Source organism: Pistacia vera, unplaced genomic scaffold (assembly GCF_008641045.1).
Source record: "Pistacia vera cultivar Batoury unplaced genomic scaffold, PisVer_v2 Contig522, whole genome shotgun sequence".
In the NCBI taxonomy this organism is placed as follows: Eukaryota; Viridiplantae; Streptophyta; class Magnoliopsida; order Sapindales; family Anacardiaceae; genus Pistacia; species Pistacia vera.
Window position 1 is genome coordinate 352,949 of NW_022196360.1, and position 26,973 is coordinate 379,921.

Consider the following 26,973-nt stretch of genomic DNA (forward strand, 5'->3'; position numbering starts at 1 on the left):
ATTTCCAACATTCAGCTTTTACATGTCCAAACCGTTTGCAGTAGTAACACTGGACACCACTTCTATTACCTCTTAGCTGTGCGTTTCATCATTTTGCTCATTACCATGTCCTCTTCCATGACACCTCTTCCGCGGAATCCTCCTCTACCACGACCCTACTAGCTACCTCTTTTTCATTTTGATGGACACCTCCCCTCTCACCTGAAAAGCTTTTTCTATTCTTCTCATCTGCCCTAGTCAATCTTGCCTCATGGGATTGCAAAGATCCCATCAATTCAATAAATGAGTATGTAGCTAAGTCTTGGATTCCTCAATAGCTGCAACTACATGATCAAATTTGGAGAAACTCCGCAATACTTTTGCAACATAGTCTGATCAGAAACTTCTGCCGCATAGGTCGCATTTGATTAACAATTGCATCTACTCTGGATAGATAACGTGCACTGATTCTCCATTTTCATATGCAAGGTTTCAAAATCACGACGAAGAGATTGAAGTTTCACCGTGATTACTTCGAGGAGCCTTTGTACACCGTTTGCAAAGTCATCCAAGCATCGTTGGCTGTATTTGCGTGGCTATTTTTGAAAAAATTGACTCATGAACTGCTTGTTGAATGAGAAGAACAGGGCTTTAGAGTCCCTTTTGTTTTAATCTTGCTCTTATCGGAACCCGCTCCGTCTACAGTGATCCCTTGCTCAACCACATCCCATAGCTCTTGAGATTTGAACAAGGTTTTCATTTTGATGCTCCAATACTCATACTTCTCACCGTCAAAAACAGGTAAAAGGGCGGCTGTGTGGTTACTGAACTCCATTTCCTGCCATTTGGATACACTCACTGCCCCTTTTTTTTTTTTTTTTTTTTTTTTGTTCGCCCAGTCAAAGACCGAAGCCTTGCTCTGATACCACAATGTTAGTAGAGTGCAGAACAATAGAGAAAAACAGGGGACTAAGAGAAGAGTAGAAGCATCATAAGCTGAATATTGATCTTATTGACTTACCACTGAAGTACTCAATATGCCTTTAAATAGGCAGTACATATAACAAACTAACTTAAAAGTAGAGATTATTGGCATTATCATTGACATGATCTAAGGAACAGAAAATAGAAAATCAAGGAGCCATGAAGTATCTGCACATGACCGGTCAAAGAGTTGATATCACAGCTGTCAAATTTGAATCATTCTCCAACAAAGGTAAGTTCCAGGGTAGGAAACTGTCCTGATGGATAGGTTTCGGCTCCTAAATTTAGAAACCAGTATTGTGCAAGTAGGTTTCAGGTTCTTACTTGTCAGCAGAGTACCTAGACCCACCTCACCCTAGTACGTGTTGTTCTCGTGATAGGGGTCATCACCTATAGAATAAATTAAAGGAAACTCTTTTTGGAACCAAAGATTATAAAACATTCCAAAGTCGTACTTATAAATAATAAGGTACATATATCTCACATGTCTAAGTTACTCCTTAAAAAAGGTGCCAGCAGCAATTCCAAGCTTGATAACAGAGAAAATCGAGATACTTGCTTTAAATCACTAGTAGACTGTTACTGACAATTTTTACGACTGGTTTGTTTCATCAAATTTATAAGCGCTCAGGACTTGCTAAATTCATTTGATAAAATGATAACATAACCCAGCCATACTTGAAATACAGAAAGTACTTTAGGTGCCAATAGCTTGCAATGTAGCACAACTCTGTATTGAGAGAATACATTGATGTTGGTCTATAACAGTAAAAAGTAATATTTTCAAACTTTTCTTGTTCTTTATAAGTGATTCATGACAGAACTTACTCGGTAGAAAATGGTTACCAGATGGATGGCTACAGCTATTCTACAAGCAATGAAAGGTTGCATGATTGTAATACTTTTTGTTTTAAATGCGATCGAAAATACTTAGAAAAATACCAGAGATTACTTGAACATATTGTGGTGTGTGGGGGCCATCACCTACCATAAATTAAAAGAAACTCATTTAAAAAAAGATCATAAAAGATGTTAACAAAAAAATTCCAAAGTAGTAATAATAATTTGGTATGTAATTAACCTTGAGGCGTCACTTCACCTTGTATTCCCTAAAAATGTTGGCACAATTCCAAGCTTGATAACTAGGAAAAGTTGAGATGCTTGCTCCAAATCACCAGTAGCCCGCCAATTACAATTGGTATGTTTCATTAAATTATATATAATCTCAGGACTATTTAATCAATTTGCATAACTCACATTACAAAACCATACTTGTGTAGTTTTAATTACAGAGAGTAATAATGAGAGAAAGGGAAGGCGAAGCCGGTTCCAGCAGCCTAGCAGGTGGCGGTGAGACTCATTAGAGAGTATTGTAATCCATGTAAATGGTGACAATACAGCAGTTCCTGTTTCTGATAATGAAAAAAAGTGGCTTGAACATTCGTGAATGGAGAAAACTTCAAGAATCAGCCGAGGTGATCCGGACGAAGATAGAGAGAGTTCCCGCAATGCTTCGTGACGTTAAAGAAAACAGTGGTTGCTATGATCCTCTGGTGGTTTCAGTCGGTCTACCACTTTGGAAATCCCAGGCTTGAGTTAATGCAGAGCACAAACTTACAATGGCGCGCCAGATGTAAATGGGGACTGAAGTTGCTGGAAGGTGTGTATCAAGGTCAGGCGCGTGGCGGAAGCTGCAAAACAATGACAATGACCAGAGCTCCGTCGCCAAGTTCAACAATGAGGAGGTCTGTCAGGTGATGTTTCTTGATGCTGCTGTTCCTCCTCCAGTTCATCTACTGCATTGCAAGAGAAGAACGAGAGGCTTTGAAGATAAAACAACATGATAGCTCTCGTACAACGAGACTGTGCTTACTGAAACCAAATTCCGTTTCAACTCCTCAAGAATTGAGCTTGAAGTCCAAATTCGGAGATGAAAACAGCAAGCAGACAGTATAAATAAGTTTGCTACACAAATTCGGTAGTCTTCCTCCTCAAGTTACAAGAAAAAATAAATGATTTCTTGTGAATTAGCTTTTGGGGGAAGAAAAGGTGTGCAAGATGTGAATGTAATAGCAGGAAAATTTGAGTCTGAACCTCCTCATCTTCTAGACTCATTCGGACCAATCTTTTCGACAAAACAGTTTTGATCAACCTCCTCCTCCCGATTGCAGTGACTGGTTTTCATACCGACGACGAAGGAGCTCAAGGCGGTGGGAATCCATTTCAGGCCTAGCAGGACTAACAGATCACAGACGTTGCTTTTCAATCCGGGTATGTCGAGGGCTCCGAAACTCCACCAATATACATTGATGATTCAACAAAGTCTATGATGCTCTAAACATAGTAGCATATGAATCCAGCCCCAATGGTCCTGACGATTTTGGAGTTTCTCATACATATGCCTGATGGATTCGCTTATGATCATGAAGAAGATGTTAAGGAGCTTCGATCAAAAGGTATACTTGAATTTCTGGGGAGTGATCAACAAGTTGCTGATCTTTTTAATGAGATAGTGATAATTTGGTGTCACACCCGCATGCATATGCGGTTGTTAAAGATAGAATAGAAAAGCATTACAAAAACAGGTTGAAGATTTGGTTGGCAGAGTGGTTGCATACTCATTTCACTAGCCCTTGGACGGTTCTTGCTTTTATTGCTGCAAGTTTAGCACTTTTCTGAACTGTTATTCAGACTTATCAATCGTTTTTGCCAAGTAAAAATAGCATAACACCATTACATTATCTACATGTTCGTGTAGGGTTTTTGTGAGGCAATTACATGTATATTATTAATTATTTGAATAAGATCTAAGGTGTGATTTTATTGATATGACTTTATTATCAAGTAATCTTTTTGAATTCAGGAATCTTCACTTAATTTGGAAACATTATAGGATTTATAATGCTTGCAATTAATACTATATATAAAGATACGAGAATCAACCAAAACTAAAAGTTTCAACGTGGGAGACAAAGACAATGTTAACATTGCGTCAAAATGTTTTAGTAAAGAGCAACGATATAGGCATTGATAGATCTATTAAGGGACCAGTGGGAATAGATCAGAGACCCCACTGAAAAAAGTTTATTAGTTTGACAGTATTTGGGTTAAAACTTTTAGATTTGATTCTACTAGTTTTTTTCCTATGTAAATTAAATTAGTTATAACTGCACATCACATAGTTTTTTTAAGTTTTTATGAAGATGTTAACTTGTCCCCATAATAGTGAGTGACCCTGCCAATTTGTCAGTGAGAGCAATTATATATCAGTAAAAAACTCTCTAATTCATAATGATTGAATCAAACTAATTTTATAACTATGAGTAGATTATAATTTAATAAAGATGTATCAGATAGATTATTATTTTGACTCAAGTGGTTGAGAGGAATAGTTAATTAATGGAGCATGTTAAATCCAATTTATAGACATGATAAAAGAGATGAAAATAGTTTTAAAAAACTAGTTTTGTATCTATGTTAGGTGGGAATATGCAAAGTCTTAATGTTTTCTCTCAATGTAACAATTCTAAAGCGGGAGTATGTCCCATACAACTTTAGATAATATTTTAGTTCATCTTAAACCTTAAATGAAAATAACATATTTTTTTTTTTTTTTTTTGCAATTTACAGATAATTATTACTATGTGGATGCAAATTCTTGAGACAAAAAAAATTAGAATTTGTTATAATGCGAAACTTATTCATTTATAATTGGCTCAAGTTGGGACCAAATTTTTTATGATTACATAAAGGTGATTCTTATATAGAGTGTACTATATAGATGTCTTACTGTAATAATAATAAATTAAAATAAAATATTAATGAATGCATAATATTTTCTTATTTGATAAATAACAAATAAGTTAATTTATTAATCTCATCTCATACTAATACTGATTCATTAAAATATAACTATTTATTATATATTATGCTATTTATAATATTAGTATCGACACCAATATTAGAGTTATTAATATTTATATTATGTATTTTCAGTTTCTGCAATATTCATGTAATTGTTTTCTTAAGCTTCAGCATTTTATATTATTTAATTTATTTCAAATTCATTCTGCACAGCCAACTAAACTTTTTCTTCTGCAGGTGTCGGAAGCAGCATCAATGGTGACTAAATATGGGAAGCATCCAGGTCGGCTAAAGATAATGTTGCTTCACCTGGTGGGATTTTAATGAATGCTGTTGTTGCTGCTGCTAAGCGAAGCCGAGAGCTGCCTAGAGCTAGCTAATTCATAGTGATTTTGTTCTTATTCTAGTTCGAAAATGTGACCAATTTTTAAACAACTATAATAATAATGAATGGTCAGAGGAAATAGCTTCGGGGTACATGTTTCACTTATTATATATTTATGTTTTTGAGATGATAGATTTCCTGATAGAAGATTTATTTCTGTTACGTTTCTCTCATTTATGACAAAGTAAAGGAAGTTCTTATATGACTATGCACCTTCTTTTTGCCTTGCTCTGAGTTGGCGTTGCCATTGGAATGCCCCCAGCCTGATTCTGCAACCCACATGTTACATGCCTCCGGAAAGGAAACCTAGTTAGATATGATTTCAAGTAGGTGTCGGTGGTACAGTAAGGCCAAAATCCTTGAGGGTTCATAATGGAGTTTTTAGAAAGCAATCGAATCACTTGAAATTATATTTCATATTTGAAATGAATGGTTTATTGGTGGACCATCAGCCGGATATGGTTCGGGCTGTCAAATTTATACCATGAAATATAAAATTTATAATATTGAAGGTGGGGCTTGTGACTGAAAGAAACATCAGATTAAGGGTGAAGACTTTTAGCTAATAGTAACATACAATTAGCAGTACGTTAAAGGCAGCATCGTTTCTCTGTTACAGGTTTTATATTAGATGTGAAGATAAGACCTGTAGCTGAATTTGTGTTATACTATATTGTTTTAATATTAATGCAATTGAAAATAACCAGCTTTAGAACTTAATTAATTGTTCATAAAAGATGTAGTACATAACTAAGTATTAGTTATATGTATAGAATAAATTAAAGGCAACTCTTTTTCGAACTAAAGATTATAAAACATTCCAAAGTGGTACTATAAATAATATGGTACATAATTATTCCTTTAAAAAGATAGCAGCACCAATTCCAAGCTTGATAACAGAGAAAAGTCGAGATGCTTGCTTCAAATCACGAGAAGACTGTTACTACGATTGTTTTGTTTCATCAAATTATAAGCAGCTCAGGACTTGCTAAATTCATTTGCATAAACTGATCATAACAACCAAATCATATGAAATAAGGAAAGTGCTTTAGGTGCAGTATCTTGCAATGTAGCACAAACTCGTATTGAAAGAATAATTGATGTTGGAAACATTATCTGCAATGTTCGTCGTATTGTTTTTGAGGCAATTACATGTGTATTGTTAATTTTTGAATAAAATCTGAGGTGTGATTTTATTGATATGACTTATTATCAAGTAATCTTTCTAAATTCACGAATCCACTTTTAATTTGGAAACATATAGGATTATAATGCTTGCAATTATACTATATATAAAGTATACGAGAATCAACCAAAACTAAGAAGTTTTAACGTGGGAGACAAAGACAATGTCAACATTGTGTCAAAATGTTTTAGTCAAGAGTAATGATAATAGGCATTGAAGATCTATTAAGGGACCAGTGGGGGCTCATGACCCCATTGAAAAAAGTTTATTAATTTGACAGTATTTGGGTTAAAGTTATAATTCCATTCACTTAGTTTTTCCTAAGATATATTAATTTGTTTAACTTGTAACCCTAACAGTGTGAGGCCCCGACAATTTTGTGAGTGGGGGAAACTATATATAATATTAATAAATTAAATATAAATTTAATTAATGCATAATTATTTCTTCATTTATATATAACAAAATCAGTTTAATTTATTAATCTCAATTATATTAATACTTGATTCATTAAACTATTTATGTTATGTGGAATTTCTTCAAACGCAACAGCAACATGATCCAGAGAAAAAAACAGAGAAAATTATGAAATACCTGAATTTTTATGAATGAAAATCAAAAGAACTTTACAAAAGTATTTTTACAGTACTTTTGTCTGTATGGGTCAAAAGTCTTGAGTCTTATTAGACCATTGTGGAAATATCTACTACATGGCCTAAGGCCATGGCCCATTGGGTCCACGTCAAGGTTTACCCGATGGGTTAGACCCATGGTTATCAAATCGTGTTGTATCGTGTATCGAAAACCTAATTTTTGAATCGTGTATCGCGTATCATATCGTATCGTAAGATACGTCTTTTTCAAAAAATTAATAAAATAATCAAAATTTTCTAAAAATTAATATAATCCCTAAGATTAATTAAAGAATTTTGTGGTATATTGACTTTAAATTATGGTTTACATAATCAAAATTAATCACAAAATTCCAAGATCAATGTCATATCTATATCTCCACTTATATTATTATTATCATGAAAAATGGGTAATATATTCTCTTCACTTTCTCCATGCAAAATAGGTAATTTGGACAGGTTTTAGTGAATCGGGTTGGGTGACCTGGTTTCGACTGAGATTTTTTTTGGACCTTGGGCAAATTAATAAAGTCGTATCGTTTATATCGATATTTTTAAGGATACGAACGGATACGTATCGTATCGTAGGATACATATCAACGTATCGAATGATTATGATACATTTCTGATACGTATCGTTGGCGACCTGTATGAATCGTATCGTCAGGCCGAGTCATCCAACAAGATAGTCATGTGTGTAAAACCTCCCTAGCCAGGTATTTCCTAAGTTCCCTTGGCCATTAAGAACCTAGAAAACGCATGCCTAGAAAAGAAGGTTATTTTAAAATCCTATTTAAAGAATAAACTGTAGGTACTACATTATGAAATAGGAACATAATTACTATACTAAATATTAGCAAAACCATTCGATAGTCATCATTAAAACATCTCTTCATGCTCATAGCGTCCCTCGGACTCCTCTCCCAGCTTCATGCCTTAATCCTTACCTGCAAAACATTTTAAAATATTTTGTTGGGTGAGCACTAATGCTCAGTAAGAAATATGGCCATTTATAAACTATTAAGGGTCATTATACAAGTATATTACTTAGGATGTTACCTACCTACAAAACATGACCTTCATTCTTTGACATAGCAAGTTCATAAAAACATATCATACACTTTGGATTTTTCATAAACATAAGCATAACATAACCATACATACTATAACGTAGAACATATATGACTTATGAAATATTCATGTACATGGCATGCTTATTTCTTTGGTCTTTATACTTGATGGTTTCATTAGTCTTTGTTATCCGATCAGATTCATTTGAACCATTACTTATCTGGTCGTCATCTCAAAGGACTCATGGTTTTCAAAGAATTTCATTCCTTGATCTTGGTTTATACCTCAAGAGACTCATGGAATTCATTCTTTAACATTTCATAAATTTTTCATAAGACAACTAATAAGCTATATGCATTACCATTATGAATGCAAACATATGGACTAACATCTCCCATGCTCAATTATACTAATTCTCCTACTAAATTCTTAACTTAATTCATTCAACTTCTCATACAATACAGGGAATTTCAGTAGTAAGATTATTCAGGGGTTTATTAGAATTAAAAACAAATGGGAATTTCCATTAAGAAGGTGGATGCCATATAGTTTTCACTTTTCAAGCAATTTTTTCCTTATCTTCTAATTCGAATTTATTTTTGGCTAAACATAAAAGTTTTAGTCTATTTCTCAAATTTTTAACGCTTCAAGAATCAACTCAATCGGACTTCTATAACTTCAGTTATGACTGATTCAGAGGAAGCATGTACAGGATAAGTCTCAAAAAGCCAAGTCCGAATTCTATTCACTTTAACCATGTCACCTTTTGCACACTCATATCATTTGCCATATCATCTTAGTATAAAAGGCCATAAAACATCCCTTTTTAAGAACCAAAAAGTGCCAAAACATCATCAAATACAAATCTCTTAATTGGCATAATCATCCTCCATATGCACACATACACCAATCAACACACCCATTTAAACAATCCATAACCAAAACAAAGCATCACACTCATATTAACATAAATAAATGTAAGTTTCATAAACCCTAGGTGTTATCAATTGTAGTCATAAGGGAGATTTTTTTTCCTACCTTAGTGTACAAAGCACAAGGACACTCTTCCTTAGCTCAAAATGTTCACCCTTTCTACCTTACACATATAACCACTTATGAATTTCTCTTTAACTAAAAGATCAGAAAAAAATAGGTTTTGAAACTCACCTTAAACCCTGAAATTGAAGTTCTTTTAGTGTGGATGGTGAATCCTTTGAAAAACAACTTGAAACCCTAAGAAATATGAGAATAAAATACTTGAATTAGTGGCTTTTATGGTGGATTTGATGAGAGAAGAAGAAGAAAAAAATGATTATTTGGAGTGTACAAGGCAGACTACTCTCTCTTAAAACCTTGTAAATATTTATTCCATTGTTGCTCTAATGTGATTGGTCAATCAAAGTTAGATATAAGGGTCATTTGGCATAAATTTTTCATATAAGGGCGTTTTGGTTATTTCCACACAACATAATGATTAGCATTCATTTAATGCCATTTGACTTCTTTAAAACACTTACAATTAAGCAATCCCATTAGGTAAATGACTAATTTACCCTTGGGAGAACTTTTATGGATACTATTATTTCATATGGATTTGTATGAAAAGACCATTATACCCTGGTTATCGTTTACGCCATTTAACCATATCAATCAACTTTATGACCATTTACCCTCATTTCCCTCAATGACATCACACCTCACCTATTATAATGGACATCTCGAAATAATGTAAATTGATCATTTTACCCTTCCATTTAAAAAAAAAAAAAATACTTAAAAGGTAAATTTCATACCTTAAGGCATTGGAAAATATGCGGGAGTTTACATGTAGACTCTGAAGACAACAACTTAGAAAGTTAAGGGAGCATGGGTAGATGAACTACCAGGAGTCTTTTGGTCTTACCGAATCACCATCCGCTCGTCAACTGGTGAGACACACTCTCCCTTGCATACGACTCGAAAGCAGTTATCCCAACCGAGGTGTCGGTCCCCTCACCTAGACTCTAGTGGATGAGTGAAAAGTCAACAGCTAGAACCTATGCCACAACTTGACATCGTCGATGAACTTCAGGAACAAGCCTAGATCAGAAATGTGATATACCAACAACATGTAGCTCGACATTACAACCACAATGTCTGAGTGAGGACATTCAAAGAGGGCAACTGGGTCCTCCGCAAAGTCTTCCAAGACACCAAGGAGATCAATGCTGACTAACTTGTTCCTACCTGGGAGGGACCATACAAGATCACCAAAGTAGTTGGCAAAAAGCCTACAAACTTCAGTCTCTAGAGAGGGTAAAGACATCAACCATAGTTAGAATGCTATCCACCTCAAGCACTATCACTTCTGATAGGCCGCGACTCAGGTCCATCTTTATGTTGTTCAAAGGGATGAGTGAGCCTGCTCACCTCCCTATTTTCAGTCGGCTTAGCCAAACTATGCCTTAGGGCACTTATGTTTCAATAAATCAATAAAACGTACTATTCATAAAAAATTCTAAGTGTCCACTATGCATTCACCTTCAGTCGGTCATACCGACTTGACCTTAGGGAATTTATGTTTTTTGATTTAGCCATTCACGTTTAGTTGAAAATGTCGACTCGACCTTAAGGCATTTTACAAAAATTCTAAGTTTTAGCTATGGGCTTGAAACTTTGGATCACCTTTTCTATGGTTGCAATTTCACCCAAGTCATTTGGAACCAAGTCCTTGAACTCTCTTCCCTTGGTTATGTTACCCGCCCTTGGAATGATTATGTCAACCTCCTTGTTACTAGATGGAAGAAGAATAAATTTAAGTATTTACTTGGGAAGTTGAGTTTGGGAGCTACCATGTACTCTATTTGGCAGGAGAGAAACAGTAGGTCCTTTGGAGGGGAAAGTAAAGATGCTCCCACTATCCACAAATTTTCCATCAAGTCCTTGGTGAGAGACAAAGCTTTGGACCTAAGTAAGATTAAGGGAACACTCATAATCAGAGACTTGTCGAGAATTGAGAGCTTCCTAAATCCATCTTCAATAGTTCCTGTGGGAGTTGATGGTACGGGAGGATGTGTTGTGATGGGTTCTTTGTGGTTTAAGGAGGTTATGGTTGGTGACATCATTGTGTTGGTTGTGGGCTCTATGTGTAAATGTCCATGTTGTGGATGCTTAGGTATTACATCTTTATTTTGGAAAATTCTAAACCTAACCCAGGGTATGTCTTGTGGTAGGTTGGCTTCTTTGCATTCTTTTGGCTCCTCTTAGTTCAATTTCTTTGGTAAAAGGAATGGAAAAAATAAAAGTCTAGGGGTTGGCTTAGATAGAATCATTCTTTTGCACTTAACTCAGGGTATGTCCTAAGGTAGGCTGACTGCTTTTAAGGCCTCTCTTATATATTTTTTTTCTATAAAAAGCTTATTTACCAAAAAAAAAAAAAAATTCCTAATTTGAATTTGAATTTTGTATTTGATAAGTTTTTAATTTATTCTCTAAAATAAAAAAGAATAATTTGAATTTGAATTATGTATTTGATAAGTTTTTAGTTTATTCTCTAAAATAAAAAAGAATAATTTGAATTTGAATTTTGTATTTGATAATTTTGGTTATTCTCTAGAAAAAAAAAAAAAAACACATTGATTGAAAGAATCTCCAATAGAACGTCTATCAATTGTTTAATTTTGTTGCACGTCTCATATTGATTCTCCAACTGGTGAAATGTTGTGGGTAATATTACCCACATAATTTTTGTTGCACGGTCTCATATTTTACGTTTAACCAAATGTTTTACTTATAAAGCTTCTCCCTTTCACATAATGTATTGTGGTTTAATTTCTTCAACTCAATATGGGCTCAGCCATTTGGATCCAATTAGGTGACTTTGCACTTTGGGCATTATAATATTATTATAGCTCCGTACGATTACATCCATCATGTCTCATCTTTTTTTGAGTGTTTGGTCAGTTTGTGTATGCTTCAATTAATCTCTTATTTAAAAGTGTCGGCTATCATGTATCACCTTCTATTTCCATCTTGAATATATAAATTGATAAATTAAAAAATAATTAATATAATAGCAAAAATCTTTTTAAGATAAAGAATAATTTTGTCATTATGTTAAGAGTTAATAAATATTATTAAATTATTTATCGATTGTTTAATATATAATTGTATTAAGTCATTATAAAACAATAATAAATTACGGTTAAAAGATCACTTTTCTAACCATGTGTATCGATCTGATGCAACTACGCCAAGTGCGGCCCTGCTATTGGTGAGGTTGGCCACGCGTAAAAGTATATATTTATTATTTAAATAAAATATATAAAATGAAATTCTAATACCAATATTTTATGTTTAAATAATATTATACTATAATTTTTTTCATAACCCTAACATGATAGTTTTAATGATTAATTTATAACAGATCTTATATAGATGAGTTCCACTGATCATTCTTAAGAAATGATTAGTGAGGTAGTTTTACTCTCAATATTTAAAAACCACATGGGTTTAAAAAACAAAAAGCAGTCAATGTGTCGACCTCGACATGTGACACTACGAAACAAGAACTCCGTCCCTAAAAAGATCATATCTCCTTTCACTTGCCATCTTCATTTCACTCAGCACGACTCATCTCAATTATTGGTGGTGTTTTTTGGTTTTCTTTGTCTGTCAAACAATATCTCAAACAACATGGAGGCCATTCCAATTTCCCTGAATCCTACAAACTGGGCGTCATCGGAGCAGGCAAATGGCCGAGAGTATTGCCAGAGGAGTGGTACAATCGGGTGTGGCACCCTCCCAAGTATCTCTACTGCCGTTCATTCTAATCCCAATCGCCGAATCGCTTTCGAAACCTGGTGTCGGCGTAACACTCTAACATACTATATTCTACGTTGTATATTTTACTTTAAAGTTCGATTAAAGGAATAAGATAAATAGAAATGTTTATTGAAAGTAAATGCCTAACAGCCCTAAAAGAATAATTTAAAGAACCTATTCATCCATAATGTTTTTGTTGAAGTAGGACTGCATTGGAGTAGTGGGAACATTCTTGCATTTGGTGTTGCTATTGTTACATCAGTTCCTTTTTTAGAAAATGGAACTTTATTTTGAATTTTGTTTGGCTTCATTAGTCATTTGAAATTTCAAGTTTTATGATATAACTTCAATATTATTCCATGATTTGGCTGAAACTGTTCAAAATTGGGACTTTACGGTTACATATGTTTTTAGACTTTGTAATTAGTTCTTCGTGCCTGCGTCCGACATCCATTGCTTTTTGAGGTTCTTAATTTGAATCGTTAGTTTTGTGAAAATAAGTTTCTCATTTGTTAGGAATGGGCTGGTCACCCGGTTTATTAGGGTGATGCCCAACACCACTTCAGCCATTGGTGAAGCAGCAACAGGTTGTGTTTTCCCCTCTGCCTTGACATTTAACTGTTTTTTGCCCTATTATCTCAGCAATAGAAATCCTGGACTGCTATCCATATAATTTTATCATATAAAATGAAAAAATTACTGAATTACAATGCATTTTATTATAATGTTCACAATTTGTAATAAAACAAATAGCATAAAGGGGAATTTCCTTTATTAAAAATTTTCTCATGAGCTGCTGTAGAATTTGATAAAATATTTGATCTGATATATAAGAACTAATTAACTAATTACACATTGCAAAAATAGATTGTATTTGTTTTGTCTGACAATAAATTACGAGATATGTGTTGGCACGTTAATTACTGCCAAGACCTTCATTCTTTGACAAATTACATTTATTTATGAGTTCATCTTGTTCATGTTTTAGTATGTTTTTTCCACTTCAAATTTGCATATTGCATAATGTAAAGGTAACTAATCTCCTTTATTCTAATAGTTATGAGCTTGGAAGGAGCTGCAACAGAAAGGATGGGGAGCTAATTTCTAAACTGTTTGGATCAGTCGGCACAGGTATGGCAGGCTGATAGAAATGTTTGATGGAATCGCTGGTTTGGTATATGGTCTCCCATTTTATAATCTCAGTATCTTAATATTCTCTCATATATAATTGCCCACGAGGACTAGTTTCATATTTTCCATACTGAGGTTCCTGGTCCATGGGCAAATAAGTCCTACTAATTTTTCTATTAATGCATCTTTTCTGGACAAGTAGAGTTGTCTAGTTGTTTTAATCAACATTTTTTTATTATAAATTTTCAGTGGCACGGCCAGCATATATTCTTGGCATTGAAGCTCTAGCTGATGGTAGTGCGCAGGTCTACCACGAGAACTTGCGCTAGGTCTAGCGTCACAAACTGTAAGTGATACCAATTTCTTTCATTCCTACTTTTATGAGCTATAATAGGAGATAACATCTTCTAGTGTTAAACCCAATCCTTATTTGAATGGGATTCTTTATCCATCTAAACATATTCGTACACAGCTACCACCTAGTTATTATTTATTGGTTGCATAAAGACTACTATTATTGTTGGGAAGTGGGCAGAATTTAGGGCTTTTTATTTAAATTTGGGTTAATTTTTTCTGTTTTGCGAGACTAGAGATAAACAGTTTTCAGATAACACATTTGGTTGAAAAAAAAAAACAAAGTCCTTATTCTAGTTTCCCATAGTTTTGAAAACGAACAATTTTCAGGTATTATATAAATTTGTTGTTCATAAGACATTGATAAACACTCAATTTAGATTGTATTTATTTTTTAAAAATTGTTTTCGGATAATGAATCAATGCAATGTAAATGTATGCTCATGGTAATGTAATTGCCCAGAGTTTGTGTGTTGTAGTTGTGGTTTCGACTAAAGGAGATTATGGGAATGGTTGGGTGCTGTGGTTGGAATAGATTTGTATGTTGAGTCTACAAGTGAAATTACCTATTACACTCTTTTGCTGTATCGATTCTGATGTTGGGTACTGAGATATTTACAGGTAAGAATTATACAAAGCTTCATTTCCACGCTCACCAGTATACAGTAGATTACATGAAAGAAATTATCTATAGAGAACTTCACAATTCTCTTTAGATGAAAATGAAGTTACACTGCAACTTGAAAACTGTGTTCACAGTTTTTCTGATATCTTAGAAACGTCTCTTATCTCTTCAGACTGAGATTAGTGAAAATGAAGTGATTTTTCATTGCTTTCTTTTCAATCTTATATTCTGGTTTATGTAATTTCATTTCTTTCTATCATGTATCGTTTTCTTAAGCTTCAGCATTTTAGTTTATTTCAAATTCATTTTGCACAGCCAACTAACTATTTCTCCTGCAGGTGTTGGGCAGCACCATCAATGGTGACTGATATGATCACCTGTAGACAAACTCATCCACAACCAACAAGCAATAATTCTCACGCAAGTAACCAACACACAGTCAACTCCCAACCAAATAACGCAAAAAACAGAATATGCATCTCAGCACTATTTGTATTAATAAGATATATGAATGGAACAGATATAAATGGAATGAACTGGACTGTAACCATAAACCTGGCGTTTCGAGGAGCAGGAAACCTCCACTGTTTTATCAACAAATAAGAGATCCTGCTGCTACGACTCTCCCTGATTAATACTAATCCCCTTTCCACAATTACCCTACTCACCAAATTCTTCTCAAAACAGAACTCCTACCCATGACACCTTGCTTTGTGGACCCTACTCCCTTAACACCTTCCTAATGTCTATAACGCCCCTTAAGGGTGTAAACTTTATGCACTGTCGGTTTAATCATACCCCCCTTGAAGATCACCTTGTCCTCAAGGTGAACTGAGGAAACTGCATTTTAATCACTTCATATGGTTCCCAGGTGGCTTCAAATCAGGTAAATGTTGCCTTTTGATAACCTCCTTAGACCGATCAATAGAGTCGCACAGAGAGAAAAGCGTCTGGCTGGACCAGTAATCCTGTCTTCAGAGAGTGATTCCGGTAGGGGTTGGATGGCCATCGATTGGTAAGCTCCTCTTAGCTGAGAAATATAAGACATGATATAGGGCTGTGGGAGGCAGATCCATTTATAAGCCACGGGTCTAGTGCGTTCCAACAGTGTAGGACCATAGAAACGGGGATTGAGCTTTTCATTCATTTCCGGGTAAGTGATTCAACCTGTAGGGCTGTAGCTTCAGGAAAACTGAGTTACCAGGCTGGAAGCACTCATCTCGCCGATGAAGGTCAACATTGTGTTTCAATGCGAGCTTGAGCCACAACTAAGTTGTCTTTAAGCTCCTTTAACATGGGCATTCCTCTCAGTCATTTGGACATTGACATCTTCTATGGCAGAAGGGCAGTTTGTGAATTTTAAAGGGCTCGTCCTAGATGGAGTCATTCGGATGGAGCGGTGATAGGTTTGTTGTACCAGTATTATGCCCAAGTAAGCCAATAGGCCACTGTCGTGGCTGAGTACTGCAGAAACAGCAGAGATACACTTGAGACACCTATTACCACCTCCGTTTGCCCATCTGTCTGTGATGGTAGCCGAACTAAATTTCAGAACAGTGTCGGCAGCCTTGAACGACTCTTGCCAAATGACTCATAAAAAGTTTGTTCTCTGTAAAAACAATGGAATAGGGAAACTGTGGAGCCTGACCACTTCCTTAAAAATATGGCAGCCACATCCTTTGCATTGTAGGGATGACCGAGACTAAAAAATGGTTGTACTTGGTCAGGTGGTCAACAACTACAAAGATGGTATCACTCCCTTCGAACATGGTAGCCCCCCGATAAAGTCCATAGAGAGATCCTCAAAAACTTGATCTGGAATGGGAAGGGGTTGGAGGAGTCGTCTGGTTTTAACGACGATTGTTTTTAAGTTGACAGGTTAGTGCAAGCCTTAATGTAGCGTTGTATATCTCCCCGAATACCCTCCCATAAAACTGAAGAGGACTTCTGTATGTTCTGGGAAAAACCCGAGTGGCCTCCCTAGGACTCCGATGGAATTCGGCCAATATGTGAGACAAATCTGGACCTTTTGGAATAACCGCCTGTCCTTATAGAAAGGCAACCCCTGCGGAGGTGGGGTTGGGTCGACTAGAAGAATCAAGGAGAAGGTCCTGAATGATTTCCCTGATTTCAGATCTGTTGTGCCTTCGAAGCCATGTCCTCATACTCAGAAAACTGTACTGAATAAAGCTAAAGGTGTGCCAATTCAGTCCCGTTTCTCTTCTTGAAAGAGTGTCTGCCACTTGGTTGGAAGCCTCTGGATAGTACTGAATTTCAAAGGTAAAACCCATCAGCTTGGAAATCCATTTGTGTTACTCTGGGGTTTTTTGATCTTGGTCCGTTAAAAACTGGAGGCTGCGCTGATCAGTCTTGATTATGAATTTTCTGCCAAGCAATATGACTCCACTTCTTACCGCAAAGACGATGGCCATCTTCAATCGCATAAACCGATTTTAGCTTGGATGTAGGGGAGAATGCCTTGCTAAGAAAGCTATAGGTCGAGCCTGCTGCACCAAACGCCACGGACCTCTTCCGATGCTTCTATCTGAATTTCAAAGGGGAGTGTACTGGAACTGCTAAAACCGGACATAGTCATGGCTTCCTTGAACCTATCAAAAGTTGATTGTGCCGAATCATCCAAGTGAAGGAATCTTTTTTCAGTAGCTGAGTAAGGGCTGTGCGATTGAACCATACCGTTTTAACGAATCCCGTAATACATGTCACCCAAGAAAACCTCTCAATCCTTCACATTTGCAGGTCGCGGCCAAGACACCATGGCTCAATCTTTTTCGGATCTGCCTCTACTCCCTTTTTGAAACCAGGTGACCCAATATCCAGCTTAGATTGGCCAAACGAACATTTTTTGTTAACAACCAGCTCGGTTCTGCAAAACTGAAAGGTTAGTTGTAAATGCTGATGTGTGTGGAGATGCAGGGGCTATACACAGGATGTCATCAAAGAAGACCAGGATGAATTTACGGAGGACAGGTCTAAATATTGAGTTCATAAGGCTGAAATGTTGAAGGCGCTTAGTGAGTCCGAAAGCCATCACAAGAACTCGTAATGCCCTTCATGTGTGCGAAAGGCTGTCTGGGAACATCAACCTCTCGCACCCTAATTGATGGTATCCTGACTTTAGATCTAGTTTTGTGAAAACCATTGCCCCCACCAATTTTCAAGTAATTCTTTATGGTCAGTATTGGGATTATCGGTATTGTAATGTCGTTTAATGCCCAGTAATCTACACCAAAATCACTAACTCCCATCCTTCTTTTTTGACAATAGGATAGAGCTGGTGTGGGCTAACACTAGCTGTAATCCCGGCAGTCAACATTCTCCAACCAACTTCTTGATTTCATTCTCTAAGAAGAACGGGTATTTGTAAGGTCGGATATTGGGTGGTTTGGAACCTGGTTGAGTTCTATGGCATGGTCAATGGGTCCTATGGGGTGGTAATTTAGGTGCTGGTCAAACAGATGGGGGTAAATCTACACCTCTAATATTCTAGGGTCAGTTTCCTCCTCATTGGCTCTTCTTTAAGCCAGTTGCTCCAAACCCACTACGTAGCCAGTTCCTAGCATGCACGACTTGACCATGGTTTTCAGTGAGACCTCAGTCTTTACCAGTAAAGGTATCCCCTCTCAGTTTTACCCTCTTGCCTTCCCAGTGAAATTCCATTTAGTCTCTTCCAATTGGCACTCACATCCTTAAACTACTCAACCAGTAATCCCAACACAACGTCTGCACCTCCTAATTCAAACGGAAAAACTCCTGCGATATCAATCCCCTGGAGTTTTAGGCTCACTGCTTACAAATTCCTTCACCCGAATGGTACCATCCATCCACACCATGACTCCAAAAGGTCTCCCCTTATCCACCTTCAACCTTAGCTTATGTACAACCTCATGGGAAACGAAATTGTGGGAGCCCCACTATCCACCACACCACAACACTCTCATTCCTAATCTCCCCTTTTACTTCAAGGTTTTACCCGATGAAATACCCACATGAGTTCATCGAAAGAGCTAGAGATTTACCTTTACCGATGGCTTCCTTGTCAGTTTCTTCTCAACTCTAGTGGGTTTGTATCTTCATCATCCCGAGTAACAAAACTTGGCAGAACTATTTTTACACTTGTGGTTTGGCCCAAATTTCTCGTCGCAACGGTAACAAAGCCCACATCTCGCTTGTACTGTATTTCGGCATCGAAAGTCATCGGAAGTTGTCGTTCCGGTTGATGGACCCCACAGACCCGTCGCTCTCTCTCTGCTCAGGTGCTTACTGGAGTTTACGAAAACGAAAGGGGATCTAGTGGCTTTGCGCTAGAGTTCCACCCAGTTAGTGTTCTGGTTTCCGTGGTTTGGGCTGACCCTGTGAATAGGGCTCCCCTCGACCCATTTGATTTTTAAACGCCTGGGCCTTTGTTTTTCAAGCACCCAATTCCTTTCCTCAACCTGTGGGCTTGATCCATCGCCCAAATGTGGATTTGGCTGAGACAAATGCAACTCAGCTTTTACTTCTCCTTAACCCATTCGCAAATATTCCCTTTAACAATCCTCACCAGATCCTTCAATGGCGCATCGTTGGCTTCAAACTGTTCCCTATATTCTATATTGTCCCGTCTTGCTTCAAGGCTACTAAAGCCTCATATGCAGATCCTTAATGATGGCCGAAAACGATCAATTAATGCTATTTTGAATGCTTCCCCGACTGGAATGGTGCCCTGGATTCGACCCATTGATACCAGCTCAGAGCTCTTCCTTCGCAAATTGCTGCTGCTTCCACCATTTATGTCTCCTGATACGTGATGGTGAAGTACGGTCTGCTCTGAAGGACCATCCAAACGGATCTTCGCCATTAAATTGCAACTCCAGCTTACGGGTATTCTTTTTATCCTCTTCCCACTGTCTACCCGATTTGTTCCTTGTCTCTACTGGTATTCTGTTCTCTACCGATGAAGAGATTTCTCTCTTTCTTGTTTCTTCTTCCTTCTCTTTCTTCTCTCATCGCGCATTAATTCCCTCTTTCTGTCAAATATTCCTTCACACTGCCCATGTCAATCTTCAAGGTTCTTATGTCTTCCTTTATTGTATTCATCTCCTTCTCTACTTATCCATCCTATTCTCCATTTTGGATTTACCACTTCCCACTCTGCTTAATGATGCCAATTGATACGATCCCCTGCAACAAACTCAAGTCCACAACAACCAGCTTTCACATATACCAACACACCGTCAATCCACAACCAAAATTCAAAAATAGAATTACTCAACCTATTTATAAGATAATCTGCAACAAAGGTACACCACAACTCAGTCATACAAACATAAAACAAATACATAAACTAATTTGAATATTAAGATTTATTAATAACATATAACCAAAATGAAAACTAAATAATAATAAAAAAAATAAATAAACATCCTGGCGTTTCGAGGAGCAGGAACCTCCACTGTTTTATCAACAAAATAAGTATGATCCTCTGCTACGACTCTCCTTTATCAAATCTAATCCCCTTTCCCAATTACCCTTACTCACACAATTCATATTATCAAAACAGACTCCTACCCTGAACTTGTTCTTTGTGGACCTCCTAATGCTATTACGCCCCTAAGGGGTAAACTTTATGCTCTGCGGGTATCAGTGACTAAATCTGGGAAGCATCCGGTCAGTTAAAGATGACTTGCTTCACCTTGGTGGGACTACTATAGTCGGTGTTCATGATTTGAGAAGGTGGATTTCGTGGGATTTTAATGAATGCGTTGGCTGTGTAAGCATAGGCAGAGCTTCCTAGACAGCTAATTCATTGTGATTTTGTTCCTTATTTTCAGTTCAAAAAATTGACCAAATTTTAAACACCTATAATAATAAAGAATGGTAAGAGAAATAGCTTCGGTATATGTTTCACTTATTTTATATTTGTGGTTTTTGAGAGTGAAGATTTCCTTGTAGAAATTTATTTGTACTTCTCTCATTTTATGACAAGTAAAGGAAGTTCTTATATGACTATGCTTTTTGCCTTGCCTGCTTTGAGTTGGCTTGCATTGATGCCCCCAGCTTGATTCTACAACCCACATGTCACATGACTCAGAAAGGGAACCTAGTAAGATATGTTGTTCAAGTAAAGTGTCTATGTCAGGGGGGTAAGGCCAGAATACTTGAGGTTTCGATAATGGCGTTTTGCCAGAGTTGTAAGGTTTTGATATTGAAGATGAGACTTGTGACCGAAGAACATAGGATTAGTAAATGTGACATTTTACTTTAGGTGTCAATATCTTGTGAGGGCAGAATCTGCAACTTCTATGTTGATTTGAAATAAAGAGTGACTTTATAGCTAAATTTGTTTAAACAAGCTTTGTTTTAAAATTTGGACCTAACTGATTGGTTGGATTGGGACTTGGTAGCCTCTCCGGTCCATTCAGGTTTTAGGGGGTTTTTGATAAATTTTAAATTTATAGGGACAAATTAAATTTTTAGGGGTTTTTTAAATATTTCAAAATTTAGAATTAATTAGTAATTATTGGCTTTTTTAATAAATTAAAATTTAGGGACTAATTTACAATTTCAGGGGTATTTTATATAACTAAATTTAAGGTACTAATTTGTAGTTTTTTAAAAAAATTTGTTCAGACATCATCATCGGTTGGCCTGTGACTCGGTCACCTTATCGGTTTCTCAACGGGTCAGTTTAAAACTATGTAAACGAGTATGAAAAGTATCTTCAAAATGTCTTGTCTTATATATGATCTATGACATGGAGTAACTACATAGAAATTAGTTACCTAGATGGATGGCTACAATCAACATCTATTAGCAATGAAATGTAAATGTTGCATGATTATACTACTTTTTGCTTTAAATGCAATTGAATTTAAAAATCTTAAAAGGTAATCTATGATATTATGGATGCTGGATTTAGGATAATATACAAAATTTAGTATCATGAAATTATTTCTTATGATACGAATGACGTTATATGTCCCAATCTATATCCTAACCTAGGGACAACTTATATTCTAACTTATGGAATAATTGATTTTAAAGTATATTCTTATTATATTAATTATAGTGATGAGATAAGTGCATTAACTTTTGTGATAAGTATGAGTAGATCGACACTAAAGTAACTATCTATAATGAACTGTACATTTCTAAGGATGGCAAAATTGAGGTGGGGCACCCGTGGAGAACCGTCTCTACGGGCGGGGATGGGGGAATTAATTTAGGGAATGAAGTAAGTTTGGAGACAAATTAATTCCCCATATTGAAATGGATAGGGGGTATTTATACTCCCCCTTCGATCCCCCTATTCTCCATTATAAAATTACATATAAATTACTTTTTATATAGAAATATAGTTAGGAGATCACGCAGTGGAAAATATACTTTTGAGATAAATACATAGGATTAAAATCATACCACACAAGGAGACCAATATTACGTGGTTTGGCATAACTCGCTATATCTGCGGATGAGAGAAATCTACTATGTTTTATGAACACGATATACAAAAGCACACAAACCATAAACCCGGTATATAAACAGAGCAGAAACAATCCTAGTTTCTAACCACGCTCAACCCAGTACATAGAGTGGAAACAATCCCAATTTCTAAGACACTCTCCCTATGGTGTTTAAAACCCTTACATCAAATACCATGTGTTCACATTCTCTCTAACCTTGAATTGGTTCTCACCTTTATATTTATAGGTAGTATATGAGATATTTATTCATATAGGATTCATATTTCAATTCCTAGTAGGACTCTCGTAATTTTGTTCCTATTTAGAATTGTATTATTTACTAAAGAGTTTTCCTAAAGACACACATTTACATAGGAACAAATAGGAAAACGAGCCACAATACCAACAATCCACTACCACCTTGGTGAGTTTCCATCACAACGATGAACATGACAAAGATAACGCTCCATCACCATGATATTGAGGTTAACCATGTCGAATTTTGCTAGCATCCAATTGCACAGTAGCCATGCCGAATTTTGTCGCCAAGATTTGAGAACCACCTCTACCTACAACTTAAACACTTGTAGTCCGTCTCTTATGTGCATCCACCATCTCGAAAGAACTCATCTCCCAGGTTGCAACTGGAGCTAATACCACTTGTTAGGAGATCGCATAGCGAAAAACATACATTCGAGATGAATAACATAGATTAAATAACACACACACAAGAGACAACGATATTTACGTGATTTGGCATAACCCGCTTACATCCATGATGAGAGAAATTCACTATAGTTTCATGAATACGATATACAAAAGTACACAAACCATGAACCGGGTACATAAAACAGAGCGGAACATCCTAGTTTCTAACCACCGCAACCCAGGACTTAGAGTGGAAACATGGTGTTTATACCTTTACACAAATACCCTGTGTTCACATTCTCTCATTCTCTTATATTGAATTGGTTCTCACCCCTAAATTTATAGGTAGTGTATGAGATATTCTATTCTAATAGGATTCATATTTCAATTCCTAATAGGACTCTCTATATTCTATTCCTATTTAGAATTGTACTCTTTATTAAAGAGTTTTTCCTGAAGACATACAATTTTACATGGAACAAATAGGAAAGCGAGCCAAAAATCCAACAGATCACGCAGCGGAAAAATATACTTTCGAGATAAATACCATAGGATTAAAATCATACCACACAAAGGGACACAATATTACTTGGTTTCGCATAACCCACGCCTACATCCACAGATGAGAGAATTCACTATAGTTTCATGAACATGATATACAAGTACACAACACCATAAACTCGGTACATAAAACAGCAGAGAACAATCATAGTTTCTAACCATGCTTAACCCAATACCTAAAGTAGAAACGATCCCAGTTTCTAAGACTCTTTCCCCATGGTGTTTAATACCCTTACGTCAAATACCCTGTGTTTTCACATTCTCTCATTCTTTCATACCTTAAGTTGTTCTCACCTCTATATTTATAGGTAGTATATGGGATATTCTATTCCTAATAGGATTCATATTTAATTCCTAATAGGACTCTCATATTCTATTCCTATTGAATTGTATTCATTATAAGAGTTTCTAAGGACTACAATTTAACATGGGAACAAATAGGAAAACGAGCCACAATATCCCAACAAATGTATCAGAATAGATTCAAATTTCCAACATGGTATCAGAGCTCCAAGTTGTGACCCAGGGAGATAAGTTATTCGAGATGGGGATGCACACAAGAGGCGAACTACAACGGGTTCAAGTTGTAGTTGGAGTGGTTCTCAAATCTTGGCGGCAAAATTGGTATAGTTACTTTGCAGCCTAAATGTTAGCAAAGTTGGACAAAATACCTGTAACTGGATGTCGTGATGATGGAACGTTATCTTCATCGTGTTCATCGTTGTGATGGAAAACTCGCCAAGGTGGAGATTGTTGGAATATTGTGGCTCATTTTCCTATTTGTTCCCATGTAAAATTGTATATCTTCAAGAAAACTCTTTAATAAAGAATCAATTCTAAATAGGAATAGAATTATGAGAATCCATTAGGATTGAAATATGAATCTTATTAGGAATAAATCCTCATACTTACCTAAATATAGGGGTGAGAACCAATTCAAGGTTATGAGAGAATGAGCGAATGTGAGAACACAAGGTATTTATGTGAGTGTTATTAAACACCTGTTTCCACTTAGGTACTGGGTTAGCATGGTTAGAAACTAGGATATTTCCGCTCTGTTTTATGTACCGGGTTTATAGTATTTGTACTCTTATATATCAGTTCATGAAACTATGTGAAATTCTCTCATCCGTGGATGTAAGGGGTTATCCGAACCACGTAAATATTGTGTCTCTTTGTGTGTGATTTTAATCTTATGTTATCATCTGAATATGTTTTCCGCTGCTGATCTCTTACATAATATTATTAAAATTAAAAGTATTGTATTTTTTTTATGTCACCATTTTAAAGGAATGAAGTTTTAATTATTATTGAGGAAGGGAAATCAAGAGACTCGAGAATAAATGATGTTATACATATATAAATTTTTTATAATTTAGTTTTTTTTATTATTATTGTAGTATACTTATTTAAAATTTTTATTTTAATATGCTATAATGTTATGATTATTTTTATTGGAACATTAATACTATATATAATGGCTTACTAATTAAAATGTTACTTATTTAATGGGATTATTTATATAGTTTATATAATAATTTAGAGAATGAAGTGAGTTTGGGAATGCACTCCTCTGTGTGTGTTGTTACTTATCGCCCCTCTAAAAAATTTAGGGAAAGAGACAAATGAGGACCAAAATCCAGGTCCGCTGGAGTTTCATGGTAGCGGTTATGAGGATAACACACGTAGCGGTTTTGAGATAATACTTAGTGGTTTTGATGGGTTTTTAGAAGCGGTTTTTTAAAACACTTAATTGTGCTTGAGAGTTTATTTTCTAGCGTTTCTGACAGTTTTTTAAAATAATAAATTTACATATATGCCCACAAAAATACCCTAACTTTAACCAGTACTTGGGAGTTTTGTTTCGTCATCAAGGTAAGTTTTTTTTTGTTTTTTTCGACTAATTAGTATTTATAACTTCAAATGTGATAAGTCTCCTTATCCTTCTTCGCCATTCTTTGCAGCATCTGGAATGATTGAAAAATTGGCTCCACTTCTCCAAGAAAGCATTTAGAAATGAGATTTTAATAAACTTTTCTTTTTGATGATTGCTTAAAATTATTTTTTATTTAATATGGTTGGAGACGTGCATAATATGTTATTATTTTTTTTTTTGGATTAATTGGGATAATTTTGCAGTGGATATGGTATTTGTGAAATAAAATTTAAAACCAACCAAAACACCCCTTTTGGGTGTTTTATAACCCCTAAAATTACATTACATTGGTTTTGGGGGGTTTCAAAACAGTGTATAAAAATACTGGCAAGTACTGTTTTAAGAACATTCAAACCTATCTAATAACAATCCCTTAAAACCAGTGAAAAAAAAAAAACTCCTAAGTAGACTAGATGGGGTGAGGAATGGGGAGACCTCTCGAACCACCCCATGCCATCCCTGTGTATTTCCTCTCTGATGGAAAAAGATGACGTTACAACTTACACTGCACTTAAAACGTAAACTATTCTCATATCTCTTCATACTTGAATCTAAGTCAATATATGACAGTGAGTTTTTCATTTCTTTCTCTTCAGTTTTATATTTCTGGGTTTATGTATTTTCTAGTTTCTTGCGTCTTTCATGTAATTGTTTTCTTAAGCTTCAGCATTAGTACTAGTTTATTTCAAATTCATTCTGCACGGCCAACTAAAGTATTTCTTCTATAGGTATTGGGAGCAGCATCAATAATGGTCACTAATTCTTAAAGATGATGTTGCGTCACCTGGTGGGCTGGTGGGACTACTATCGCCGATGTTCATGAATTGAAGAAGGGTGAACTTCGTGGGATCGATTTAATGAAAGCTGCTGTTTTTGCTACTGTCCTAGAGCTAATTCATGGTGATTTTCATCTCTTTATTATTAGTTCGAAAATTTGACCACATTTTAAACCCCCCTAATAACAATGAATGGTAGGAGGAAACAGCATTGGTATATGTTTCACTTGTCTGTTTATTGTTTTTTGAGATGGTAGATTTCCTTGTAGAAGATTTATTTCTGTACCGTTCTTTCATTTATGACTAAGAAAAAGGAGGTTTTGATATGACTATGTTCTTTGCTTTATGCCTTGCTTGAGGTAGCTGCTTGATTCTGCAACACACATGTTACATGCCTCTGAAAAGGTAACCTACTTAGACATGAGGATCAAGTAAAGTATCTGTGGTACAATACGGCCAGAGTCCCTGAGGGTTCCCTTATGGAGTTTTTAGAAGAGTAAGCGACTTTTTCCCACCCAAGCTTTGACCATTTTTTGGCCCAAAAAATTTTAAAATACTACTTTCTCACCCAAAGT

The 26,973-nt window shown here is 35.8% G+C and overlaps 1 pseudogene; it reads left to right on the forward strand.

The window, feature by feature from the left end:
- Nucleotides 1-5,207, forward strand: part of LOC116106796 — a 29,026-nt pseudogene extending 23,819 nt beyond the window's left edge.
- Nucleotides 5,208-26,973: the final 21,766 nt, after the last annotated feature.